At 42.4% G+C, this 13,065-nt stretch overlaps 1 pseudogene; it reads right to left on the reverse strand.

Annotated features, from left to right (window-relative positions):
* Positions 1-1,801: 1,801 nt before the first annotated feature.
* The window catches only part of LOC121276808, a 126,543-nt pseudogene continuing 115,279 nt past the window's right edge, over positions 1,802-13,065 (reverse strand).

Below are 13,065 nucleotides of genomic sequence, written 5' to 3' on the forward strand. Positions count from 1 at the left end.
AGAGGGAAACTTAGAACAACTGCCACAACTAATTTACTATTTGATTTTAAGCACATAGGTTTACAAGTTACTACTATAATAACTCCTACATCTGCTAGTTAATCTAACTCCCAGTTACACCTCCATTAAGGCAACAGTAAAGCACATAAACTTAAACAGACCCAGACAAAGCACATACCCTGGATAGTCGAATTCAAGGTGAGTTTTTCTCAGCTTTGGTTCCTTATAGACAGCAGCTTAAGGCTTAGATGCTGGAGGCTTTCCACACTTGTGTTAGATCTTAAAATGCCTGCCCTTACACATAGCCTTCTCTCTTTTATACATATTTTCCCCTTTGAATGCAAATTCCCATTGTTACACTGTGTCTTTGGACTTTACTCCTCTAATAATAAAAACCTATCATAGTACTAATTTTACCAGTAATCATTGGGAAAAATAAATACACTGTTTCTTAACTTCTTCTGGTGTAACATTTCACCCTCTCTTTTGAATTCAAGCTACTCTGGTTTATCTAAAAATGCAAATGTTCCCTTTATACATCACATTCTAAAACTTCACCCATGTTTACCTAGTTAGCATTTCAAACCTAGTTTCTCTTCTCACACATCAAAGCCTTCAGACCAGCTGTCCTTAATTCAATTAAGTCTCACACACACACACACACACACACACACACCCACTCACTATTCCCACTTTACAATAAATTCCAATAACATTATGAAAATTATTTAATCTCCCTGACATTTTGAAAACCAGGTAAGGCACTGACAACAGTGCCAGTTGCAGCAAAACATGCCAGCCCCACAGCTCCACTACACCCTTGGGAATGGCCTGGGCAGCCATGGGTCTGCACCCATATCGATTATGTAAGACCATTTATGGGTGCGATGTTGCTCCTCATGATTGATGAACACTCTAAGTGGATAGAAATTTTTGAGGTTAACATTGATGGTGACCATTGAAAAACAGTGGCACTGTTTTGCAGCTCATGGTTTGCCTGAAGCAATCGTGTCTGATAATGGGGCAATGTTCACAATTACGGAGCTTCAAAACTTCACCACTCTCAATGGTATAAAACACAAAAGGACAGTGCCCAGCATCAAAAGGCTTATCTGAGAGAGCAGTCCAAACTTTTAAAAACTATGAGGCGGACAAGAGTCTCATGTTTTCTGCTGAGTTGCCGTACTACCCCACACACAATGACAGCTGAACTGTTAGTGAAACGTCATCTCAGGATGAAGTTAAGTCTTGCATTTCCAAATTTTCAGGGGAGGGTAGAGTCAAGTCAGTGCATGTCTCACAGTAGGGCTAGGAAGTTCTCGATGAATGAAATCGCGTACGTGAGAAACTTCGGTAGCGGTCCTAAGTGGATTCCCGGAAGGGTAGTCTCTGAGACTGGACCTCTTTCGTATCAAGTAAGGATTGAGGGATGGATCATTCGGAAGCACATTGACCGTTTGAGGGGAAGAGAGGCACACCCAAAGTCGGTGTTACCACCGAGTGTTGGCAAACCTGTGTACACCGAAGGTCCTGGTTGACCTATAATAAATGTCAAGGACACACCTGTGTAAGTTAATGATAATGAATTGTCTGTACCAAAGAAGGTACGTATTAGTACAATTACGGAAAATGTTGATCCAGTAGAAGCCTCACAACCTGTTGAACTATGCCGCTCGACGTGAATTCGAAAACCAGCCCAAAGACTTAATTTATAACTATGGGGTCTATTATATGTATTGTGTAATTGAAGTCCCAGCTAATGACATATGTAATTATTTCTAGAATTCAGAAAATTCTCAGTTCAATTGTATAAAGCAATTGTCAACTGAAAAGACGTACAAAAGAGTTAAGAGGGGAGGGATGTGATGACTGTCACTTTAAGATCAGTTCAACTGAGTAGGGTTCACGCGATTTGCTCACCTAATCTGTAGCTAGCGCAAGGGAATAAATTCTAAGGGAGGAGTTCCATAGGAAATGGTTGTATGAGGGGCTGGCTAGATACAAAATACCACAGATACCACAGAAGTTCTCCTGTAAATAAAGTTTGTTTTGTTTGACTAAGAAGCCTCCCAGAGCGTATTTCTACACCTCTTCTCCATCCAGAAGATTATAGGACCAGTGTAATACCACCTTGCTGTACTGACATGTATCTCAAGAAGAAATTTAAAATATCATGATAAGGAAGCCCATTTATCTCATTTTAGTTAATTTATCCAGAAAGACCATAAATTCCTCCCATTGGATGATCAATTTGGCTCTTAAGCAAACCCCCTGTTGTTGCCTCCACTGCACTGACCAAAAGTCCATTCATTAATCATTCTTTGTTTGCATTATTATCCTGATTATCAGTTCTAATTTTACCTTGGTGTTCCCTTTTTCTACTCTTGAATGCTAATTTAAAGTGATAATGACATTTTTTGACAGCATTAACAATTTTTATACTTCTATAATATTACCTCTCAAACACTTCCTTTCAACAATAACTTGCATTTTTATAACGCTTTTACAATAGGAAAATGCTTCAAAGTGCTTTACGGGAGTGTTATCAAACAAAATTTGACAGCAAGGCACACATAAGGAGATATTAAGAGAGGTGATCAAAAACTTGGTCAAAGAGGGAGCTTTTAAGGAGATTCCACAGCTTAGAGCCTACGCAGTTGAAGGCATGGTCACCAATTGAAGAGCAATTAAAATCAGGGATGTACAAGAGGCCAGAATTGGAGGAGCATAGAGATCTTGGGAGGCTGTAGGTTTGGACAGATTTGAAAACAGGGAAGAGAATTTTAAAATGGAGGTATTGTTGGGCTGGGCACAATATGGGTCAGCAAGCAGAACAGTGATGATGGGTTAACGGGACTTGGTGCAACTTAGGCTTCGGGCAGCAGAGGTTTAAGTGAGCTCAAATTTATGGGTGCTGGAAAAGGGGAGACCAGCCAAAGGAATAGTCAAGTCTAGAGTTAGCAAAGGCGTGGATGAGGATTTCAGCAGCAGATGAGCTGAGATAGGGACGATGTTTTGGAGGCGCAATGTTGCCTAGGCTTGAAAATTGCAGCTATGAGGAGAGATTGGATAGGCTAGGGTTGTTTTCCTTAGAACAGAGGAGGCTAAGGAGTGACATAATTGAGGTGTACAAAATTATGAGGGGCCTAGATAAGGTAGGCAGGAAAGACTTGCTTCCCTGCTGAGGCGTCAATTACCAAGGGGTATAGATTTAAGGCGATTGATAGAAGGATTACAGGGGACATGAGGAAAATCTTTTTCATCCAGACGGTGGTGGGCACCTGGAATTGACTGCCTAATTTGGTGGTTGAGGCTGAAATGCTCAACTCATTTAAAAGGTACCTGGATCTGCATCTGAAGTGCTGTAACCTGCAAGACTACTGACCAGGTGCTGGAAAGTGGGATTAAAATTAGTGGCTAATTTATTATTTCTCTTTTGGGCCAGCACAGACACAATGGGCTGAATGGCCTCCTTCTGCACCGTAATATTTCTGTGGTTCAATGGAAGTAGGTGGCTTTGGTAATGCAATGGATATGTGGTCAGAAGCTCATCTCAGGGTTAAATAGGATGCTAAGATTGTGGATACTCTGGTTCAGCCTTAGCCAGTGCCCAGGGAGAGGGCTGGAGTTAGTAGTTTAAGGGTATCCTCATGTGTTCTCCAAACTTATATTTTATAGGAATAAAGGCAAAAGGAAAGATCATCTATTTTAATAAGTTGAGGATGGAGCATGGCATTAGCCTAAAGCAATTATTGAATGCAAAATAAGTGGTCTCTTTTTAGACAGAGAGAAACAGCCCTGTTACTTTTCAAATAATCCCAGTAGAGGTTGTCATTTTATTTTCGGATAGGCAACAGCAACATTAAACAGGAACAGCTTAAAAACAAAAAGGCAGAACCCTGTCAATCTCTGGGTACAGTCATTTGGAACATTTGTGACATGTTTCTGTGTGATGAAAGTGGATTTTCTTCTGTGAATTCTGACAGATCCACAACACCAGATTTAAATCCAAATGGTGAGTTGGAAAGCTACCCGATAGAAGTTGCATCCGACCTGTTAACCCAGCCAGTTTGTTTCACATTTACACTTCAAGTTAGTAAGTAGTCCAATCACCTTTACCTGCTGAACTTCAATATTACTTTTTCCTCTTCATCCACCTGTAATCTCTGGATTACTCCCAGTGCCACGTACTAGCGAGCTCAGAAATAGGAGAATAGTGTAAATGAATACGTGGCTTAAGAGTTGGTGCAGGAGGGAGGGTTTTAGATTCCTGGATCATTGAGACCGTTTCTGGGGAAGGTGGGACCTGTACAAGTGGGACGGTCTACTTCTGCAGGACTAACATCCTTGCGGGCGTGTTTGCTAGTGCTGTTGGGAGGAGTTTAAACTAATTCGGCAGGGGGAGGGGACACAGAATGTTAGCAGAATAGGGACACATCATAATACAGTAAAACAATCAAGTCAGAGGGAGTACAACTGCATTAAGCTTCAAGGGATTAAGGCAAGGCTGGATAGCCTCTACTTTAATGCCAGGAGTATTACAGGTAAAACGGATGAGTTAAGGGTGAGGATTGACACATGGAATAGTGTATAGTAGCCATCACTGAGAAGTGGTTGAGGGAAGGGCAGGATTGGCAGCTCAACATTCTGGGATATAGAATCTTCAGGCAAGACAGGGGAGGGGGTGAAAGAGGAGGAGGGGTTACATTATTAGTTAAGGAGTCAGTTACTGCAGTAAAGAGAGATGATATCTTGGAGGGGGCATTGAATGAAGCTTTGTGGGTGGAGCTTAGGAATAAAAGAGGGGCAGCCACATTATTAGGTGTTATTTATAGACCCCCAGATAGACAATGGGAAATTGAGGAGCAAATATGTGCACAATTTGTGGAGGTGTGCAAAAACAATAATGTTGGGTAATTATATTAGGTGATTTCAACTTTCCCAACATTAATTGGGATAGACATAGTGTTAAGGGTTTGGATGGAGTGGATTTCTTGAAATGTGTACAGAAGAACATTTTAGGTCAATATGTAGAGGGTCCAACAAGGGACGGTGCAGTGCTGGACCTAATTCTGGGGAATAATGCTGGACAAGTGGCTGAGATGTTGGTGGGTGAGCATTTTAGTGATAGCGACCACAACATGGTACAGGTTAAGTTTGTTATGGACAAAGAAATCAACAAGTTGCAAAACATGTTTTGGATTGGGGGAGAGTGGATTTTAGTAAAATAAGGCAGGATATGGCCAAGGTAGACTGGGAACAGTTACTTGTGGGGAAATCTACAGAGGAACAGTGGGGGGTGTTCAAAAAGGAAATGGGGAGGGTACAGGCTCAACATGGGTGATAGGAAGGAGTAGCAAGCCCAGAGAACCATGGATGACTATAGGTATTCAGGTTACGATGAGAAGGAAAAGAGAGGCTTTTAGCAGGTACAATGGAAGCAAATCAGCAGAAGCATTAGTGGAGTACAGAAAGTTGCAGGGTGGAGCTTAAGAAAGCAATTAGGACAGCAAAGAGAGGATATGAGAAAGCTCTGGCTGGTAAAAGTAGGGAAAATCCCAAGATATTCTATAAGCCTAGCAATGGGAAGATGATAACCAGGGAAAGAGTAGGACCCATAAGGGACCAAGGGGGCAATCTATGGGTGGAGCCAGAGGACATCGCTAGAGTGTTGAATGAGTACTTCACATCCGTCTTTACCCAAGAGAATGAGGATGAAGGTATCGAACTTGGGGAGAGAGACTGCGAGGTTCTTAAGCAAATTGATATAGAGAGTGACAAGGTATTGGAGGTGTTGGCAGGCTTAAAAGTGGACAAATCTCCAGGTCCAGATGATCTGTGTCCCAGACTGCTGAGGAAGGCAAGGGAGGAGATCGCAGGGGCTCTTACCCAAATTTTTAATTCCTCTCTGGCCACAGGGGAGGTTCCAGAGGACTGGAGAACAGCTAATGTGGTTCCGCTATTTAAGAAGGCTTGTAGAGATAAGCCAGGGAACTACAGGCCAGTGAGTCTCACGTCAGTGGTAGGGAAACTATTGGAGAATGTTCTGAAGAGAGTATTTATCCCCACTTGGAGAGGCAAGGTTTGATCAGGGATAGTCAGCATGGCTTTGTCAGAGGGAGGTCATGCCTAACAAATTTGATTGAATTTTTTGAGGAGGTGACCAGGTCTGTATATGAGGGTAGTGCAGTTGATGTAGTTTATATGGATTTCAGCAAAGCCTTTGACAAGGTCCCACATGGGAGACTTATAAAGAAGGCAAATGCACATGGGATACAGGGTAATTTGATAAGGTGGATTCAAAATTAGCTTAGTTGTAGGAGACAGAGGGTGATGACAGAAGGATGCTTTAGTGACTGGAAGCCAGTATCCAGTGGCGTACCACAGGGATCTGTGCTCGGTCTCCTATTATTTGTTATTTATATAAACGACATAGATGACTATGTGGGGGGTAGGATTAGGAAGTTTGTGGATGACACAAAGATTGGCTGGGTGGTTAACAGTGAGATTGAGTGTCCTGGGCTACAGGAAGCTATAGACAGAATGGTCAAATGGGCAGATAAGTGGCAGATGGAATTTAACCCTGAAAAGTGTGAAGTGATACACTTTGAAAGGAGTAATTTAACAAGGAAGTATTCAATGAATGGCATGACACTAGGAAGTTCTGAGGAACAAAGGGACCTTGGCGTGTGTGTCCATAGATCTCTGAAGGCAGAGGGACATGCTAGTGGGGTGGTGAAAAAGGCATATGGGACACTTGCCTTTATCAATCGAGGCATAGATTACTAAAAGTAGGGAGGTCATGTTGGAGTTGTATAGAAGCTTAGTGAGACCACAGCTGGAGTACTGTGTGCAGTTCTGGTTGCCACATTACAGGAAGGATGTGATTGCACTGGAGGGGGTGCAGAGGAGATTCAACAGGATGTTGCCTGGGATGAAACATTTAAGTTATGAAGAGAGGTTGGATAGCTTGGGTTGTTTTCGTTGGAGCAGAGAAGACTGAGAGGCGACCTGATCAAGGTGTACAAGATTGTGAGGGGCATGGACATGGTGGCTAGGGAGCAGCTGTTCCCCTTAGTTGAAGGGTCAGTCACAAGGGGGCATAAGTTCAAGGTGAGGGGCAGGAGGTTTAGGGGGACGTGAGGAAAAACATTTTTACCCAGAGGGTGGTGATGGTCTGGAATGCACTGCCTGGGGGGGTAGTGGAGGCGGGTTGCCTCACATCCTTTAAGAAGTACCTGGACAAGCACTTGGCACATCATAACATTCAAGGCAATGGGCCAAGTGCTGGTAAATGGGATTAGGTAGATAAGTCAGGTTTTTCTCACGTGTCAGTGTAGACTCGACGGGTCGAAGGGCCACTTATGCACTGTGATTCTGTGATTCTACTCAATATGATCTAGAAAGTTGACAAAAAGCCCTGAATTATCTTGAACTTACTACGCCTGCTCCTGAAACCCTGTTTATGGCTGTAAATGGGATTTCTGGTGTAATTTCCCTGAAGTAATAGCAATGTACTGATAGAAAACCTTAGGTAATTCAGGGACATGAGGGCAATTCTAATCCCAAAAAGCAGATGAGTTTGGGTTTGGCGTTAAGCTAAAGTGTTAAAAACTGAATTTCAACTCCAACCCCACCTATTTCTGGTGTTAATTGAGTTGGGATCAAGGACGCGGGTTTGTAATTTAATCATTATGTTGAGGCTGTAGGCTCCCACATATGCCGAACATTGGAAAATCTGGTAGCTACAGGGAGTAGAGGACAATTGGATTTAGGAGCTAAATGCCTTTACAGGTACCTGCTGGTTCGAGCACATCTGCCTCACAAACCTCTTGCGATTGGACACCTCCCAACATTTCTGATCTCCCTCCTGATGTAAGAATGTAAGGAAGAGGAGCAGGAGAATGCCCTCTGGTCCATTGAGTCCACTCTGCCGTTCGATATAATGATGGCTGATTTCGACCACAATTCCGCTGTCTATCTCAGTCTTAAATATATTCAACGGTGAACAACCACTTGGGGTAGAAAATTCCAAAGATTTAGAAGCCTTAAAGCCATGTTAGCTCAGTCTGAGCATACTTTAGCTGAAATTTTATGTCCCCCCACCACCCCACTCTAGGAGCAGGCTGGCATGGTGGTGGGGGGTGGGGTGGATGGAGGTGGGGGCGGGGGGGGGGTGGTGGTGACTGGTTAAAATCAGATGGCATGCCGTTTGGGTTGCCATCCCTATCATCCACCCACTTCTGCTGGACTTTTACCAGCAGCGGGGTAATGTTGGGCAACCCGTCCACCCGGACCAATTAAGGCACTTAAGTGGCAAATTAATGGCCTCTAGGGGCCTTCTCCTGCTGTCATATTTTACCGCAGGTAAACCCTGGCAGCCTGGCTGCGGTCGTGGGGGAGGTGCTATCCTGTTTGGGCACCCTGTGCCAGACAGAAAGTTAACTCGACTTTACCCCTCCCCTCTCCAGTTCCCCAATGGCTGCCCACCCCCCACTCCCAACTCACTGGGGCCTGCCTGATTGATCCTGGCAAAGCCAACTCACTTACTTGACTATCCAGTCTCCATCACTGTTCTTCATGACGGACTGACTGCAATGCCACATGAAGGTGGAAGACATACCTCAGGCAATTAGCTGTCTGATGACCATAAAATCTAATCATGGTTTCCTGGATCAGCTGGGTTGGGCTCACTCTCCACCTTTCAGCCAATGGGTGAGGCCACCACTGTCACAAAAAGTTCTGGCCTTTCTGTGGGGGTTTTGCACTGAAATTTGCTGTGAGCAAAAAGCCATTTTGGCACAGAGCCCTCTGCAGGGATCTGGGACAGTGAACAGGGCAAGCAACTGTATATCTTCCTAAGCAATCAGATGGAAGAAACCTGACTGAAACATGTAGACTGTGAACCAGGAAATGTAAGTTAGAATATTTTATACAATTCCAAATTAGACATAAAAAGCTAAACAAAGAGAGGGAAAGAAATAAAAGCAAAATACTGTGGATGCTGGAAATCTGAAACAAAAACAGAAAATGCTGGAAAGACGCAGCAGGTCGAACAGCATCTGTGGAGAGAGAAACTGCATTCAGGAAGACTGAAAATAATAGGTCTCAGTCTTAAAAATAGCCCTTAAATGAAAAATCTGGCAAGTTTATCTCACATTACAACAGCATCAACACTTCAACAAAAAAAATGTCATCATCTGTAAAGGGGTTTAGAACATGCTGAGGTCATGAAAACACTATAGAAATGCAAGGCTTCCATTTTTTTTAGAGTGAAATGAATGTGAAAAGCAAAATCAGTACTTATAAGACAACATCAGTCTTCGTATTCCATAGCACAATGCACTCAGAAGATATGAAAATGTCTATAGTAATAGCTACAACAAAAATATATAATTCCTCTTGTTCAAGCTCGCATCCTGTAATTGTGCTTCTGATAATTGCTTTTGGGACTCCTCACGTTCTTTTGTGAGAACTTTTATTTTCTGTTGCCATTCTAGGTTCTTAATTTTCATTTCTTCATATATCTCCTTGAAAATATAATATTTTCCAAGTTTTTTTTCCAAATGTCCATGCATTTTCTTCAACTCTTTCTTGTCCCTCAGTGACATCTCAAAAATTTGTTTCTTCAGATCTTGAACAGTTTCTTGCATTGACAACTTTAATGTTTCATGTGTTTCTGAGGGTATATATACGCCGCTGAATTTTGAGTTTCAAATCTTTCAATTCAGTTGTGATATGAACATTTTCCAATTTTATTTCATTTTCCTTTTGAACGGCTTGTTTATTTTGGGTTTCATCAGATAGCTTTCCTTCATTCACAACCAGTTGCTCACTCTGCACTGTCACCTGCAGTTGCAGTTCAAGTAATGTGTCAGAATTTTCTAAAAATGATATATTTTTGAGACTTCCAGAAAGTCCCCTGCCTCTTTTGCACACTCGTGTGGTTTACTTGAGTATTGTTTTTCACTTTTGGTGCTTTACTGGGGTTTATGTTTCTCTTTTTAAGCTCTGTGCACTCCACAACTTGAATTAGAATATTCGTCAAACGTTTTTAATATTTCATTGAAGTTGGTTCATCAGGGCACTACATTAGGATTACTTCATCAGCAAATTCACCAAACCAGTATAAAAGGGTATTAAAAGTTTTTCTGACTTTCTGCTGAGACCTGATGGATTCTGGTAAAAAGTTCTGTTCTCCTGGTACCCAATTTTCTATTGGGCTTAGCCCTTGGATGAGTCCAAGCTGACCTGGTAGGTTGATCCATAAAATTTTGAAGTGTAGGTTCAGCTTTAATAAGTTGCTAAAATTCAAGATTGCACTGCCATTCTTTTGAAAACAATGGGTTTACCTGTGCTTGCTGGTTTTGGCTGGCTCCCAATGCAATGCTGCTCATACACAGTCTTGAAAAAACTTTAAACAATGGATGCTTGGATCAACTAACTGCAGACTTCTTTATTTCAACGCTATGCTTTAGGATCATGTCAGCATTGCATCCTGGCCTTTACTGGTCTTTTAAGCTGACCCTTTAGTTGCAATTCTTCCAAATTAATAACTAATTTTGTTCCCTTCTCAGAGCAAGCTCAGATGTCCAGGCGCTGACTTGGGAATCTGCCTTTTGTGACTGAGTTGTTAATTGACAATTTCTGACCACTGAACTATTTTAACAGTTACCCAAGACTTGCTTTATCCTGGAATTGAAAGGTTTTAGCTCACCCCTGCTAGGTCTGCCTCCTCTGCACTCTGGGAATTCAAGCAGGACTTTTAAATTTCTGCCTTCAGCTTCTTTGCAGCTTTCCCCCCAGCAATTTTCCTCTGTGCATCTGCTTCTCAGGCTTTTCTTCAGTCAGAATGCTTCTTTGAATTTTACAGGATTTTAGCTTCTCTCAGCACTTTTTGCAAGGATTTGGGCTTTTCTATTCGCTGCCACCATGTTGTAGAGTGTTCAATACCATTTGGTCAATCTTAATGATGTCTTCATCACCTAAAGTAGGTTAACTACAAGAAATAAATATGTATATACAGTGAAGGGTTCAAGCTAGGAACTCAAGCAACTTACCAAGGCTCCTTTGAAAGCATCTTCCAAACCCACGACCTCTACCACCCAGAAGGACAAGGGCAGCAGGTGTATGGGAACACCCCCACCTGCAAGTTCCCCTCCAGGCCACATACCATTCTGACTTGGAGCAATGCTGCCATTCCTTCCTGCCACTGGGTCAAAATCCTGGACCTCCCATAAACAGCACTAAGGGTACATCTATGCCACATGGACAGCAGCAGTTCAAGAAGGTGGCTCACCATCACCTTCTCAAGGGAAATTAAGGATGGGCAATAAAAACGCTGGCCTAGCCAGCAACATGCACATCCTGTGAAAAAATAAAAAAAAGGAGCTGTCTCCATGCTTGCTAGAACTAGAGGTAAAAAAGGTGCATCTGCTAAAAAAAAATCACATTGAATTTGGAGTGATAATTGGTTCATTTGAACATTTCATTTACAGGTAATTGAAACATTTTAAGCATTGGTAAATGTTTCTTAGAGAGAGTGTTAGCCTTTTGCTTCCATCTATCATGAGCTAATTAAAGGTGTGTCTCCAAACCTTGTTTTTGATTTGAAAAAAATGTTTCTAGAAATAACTTTGGTGAGGCAAATCAGACTGACATATTCAAGGTTAGTAGTCAGTTAGGAGAGAAAAGTTTGGTACCAAGACTACCAGCCAAATACAGAAGAGAAACTAAGTCAGTCTGGAAGGCAGAGCAAATTTAGACTTGTTAAAGCTCAAGGGAATAATGCAAGGATGGATTGCATCTATTTTAATGTAAGGAGTCGTACAAGTAAAGCAGATGAATTGAGTTAATTGATTAACACCTGAGAATATGATATTGTTGTATCACAGGGGCATGGTTAAGGTAAGGGCAGGACTGGCAGCTCAATATTCTAGGCTATAGAATCTTCAGGCATGACGAGTGGTGGTGGTGGGGGTGGGGGGGTAGGTGGGTGGGGGGTGTAAAAGAGGAAGTGGCATTGCACTATTGATCAAGGAGTCAATTACTGCAGTAAGGAGGGATGATATCTTAGACGTTTCGTCAAATGAGGCCATATGGGTAAAACTTAAAAACAAAAAGGGGGCAATCACTTTGCTGATAGAGGAGCAAATCTCAGAAGTGTAGAAACAATGGGTAATAATAGTAGGGGATTTCAACTTCCCCAATGTTAACTGAGATACTCTTAGTGTGAAAGACTTAGAAGGGGTAGAATTCTTCAAGTGCACCCAGGAGAGATTTTTGAGCCAGCACGCAGAATGTCCTACAAGAGAAGGGGCAGCACTGGACCTAATTGTAGGGAATGAAGCTGGGCAAGTGGTAGAAGTGTCAGTGATGGAGCATTTCTGGGATAGTGACCATAACTCTGTAAGACTTAAGGTAGTTATGGAAAAGGACAAATATGGACTGGAAATAAAGGTCCTGAATTGGGGGAAGGCCGATTTCAATATGATAAGACAAGACCTGGCCAAAGTGGACTGGGAGCAGCTACTTGTAGGGAAATCTACATCAGACCAGTAGGAGTCATTCAAAAAGGAAATAGTGAGAGTTCAGGGCCAACATGTTCCCGTAAAGGTGAAGGGTAAGACCAACAAGTCCAGGGAACCCTGGATGTCAAGGGATATAGAGGATTGGATAAGGTATAAAAAGGAGGCTTACGGCTGATACAGAAGGCTGAAAACAGCAGAAGCCCTAGAGGAGTATAGAAAGTGTAGGGGGATACTTTAAAAAGTAATTAGGACTGCAAAGAGGGGGCATGAAAAAACACTGGCGGACAAGATAAAGGAAAATCTCAAGGCATTTTATAAATATATTAAGGGCAAGAGGATAACCAGGGAAAGAGTAGGGCCCATTAGGGACCAAAGTGGCAATCTGTACGTGGAGCTGGAGGACGTGGGTGAGGATTAGAATGATTACTTTTCATCTGTGTTCACGTTGGAGAAGGATGATGTAAATGTAGAAATCAGGGAGGGGTCTGTGATATACTTGAACAAATTAGCATTGAAAAGAAGTGTTTTTAGCGGT

Source organism: Carcharodon carcharias, chromosome 4 (genome assembly GCF_017639515.1).
Source record: "Carcharodon carcharias isolate sCarCar2 chromosome 4, sCarCar2.pri, whole genome shotgun sequence".
NCBI classification, from domain to species: Eukaryota; Metazoa; Chordata; class Chondrichthyes; order Lamniformes; family Lamnidae; genus Carcharodon; species Carcharodon carcharias.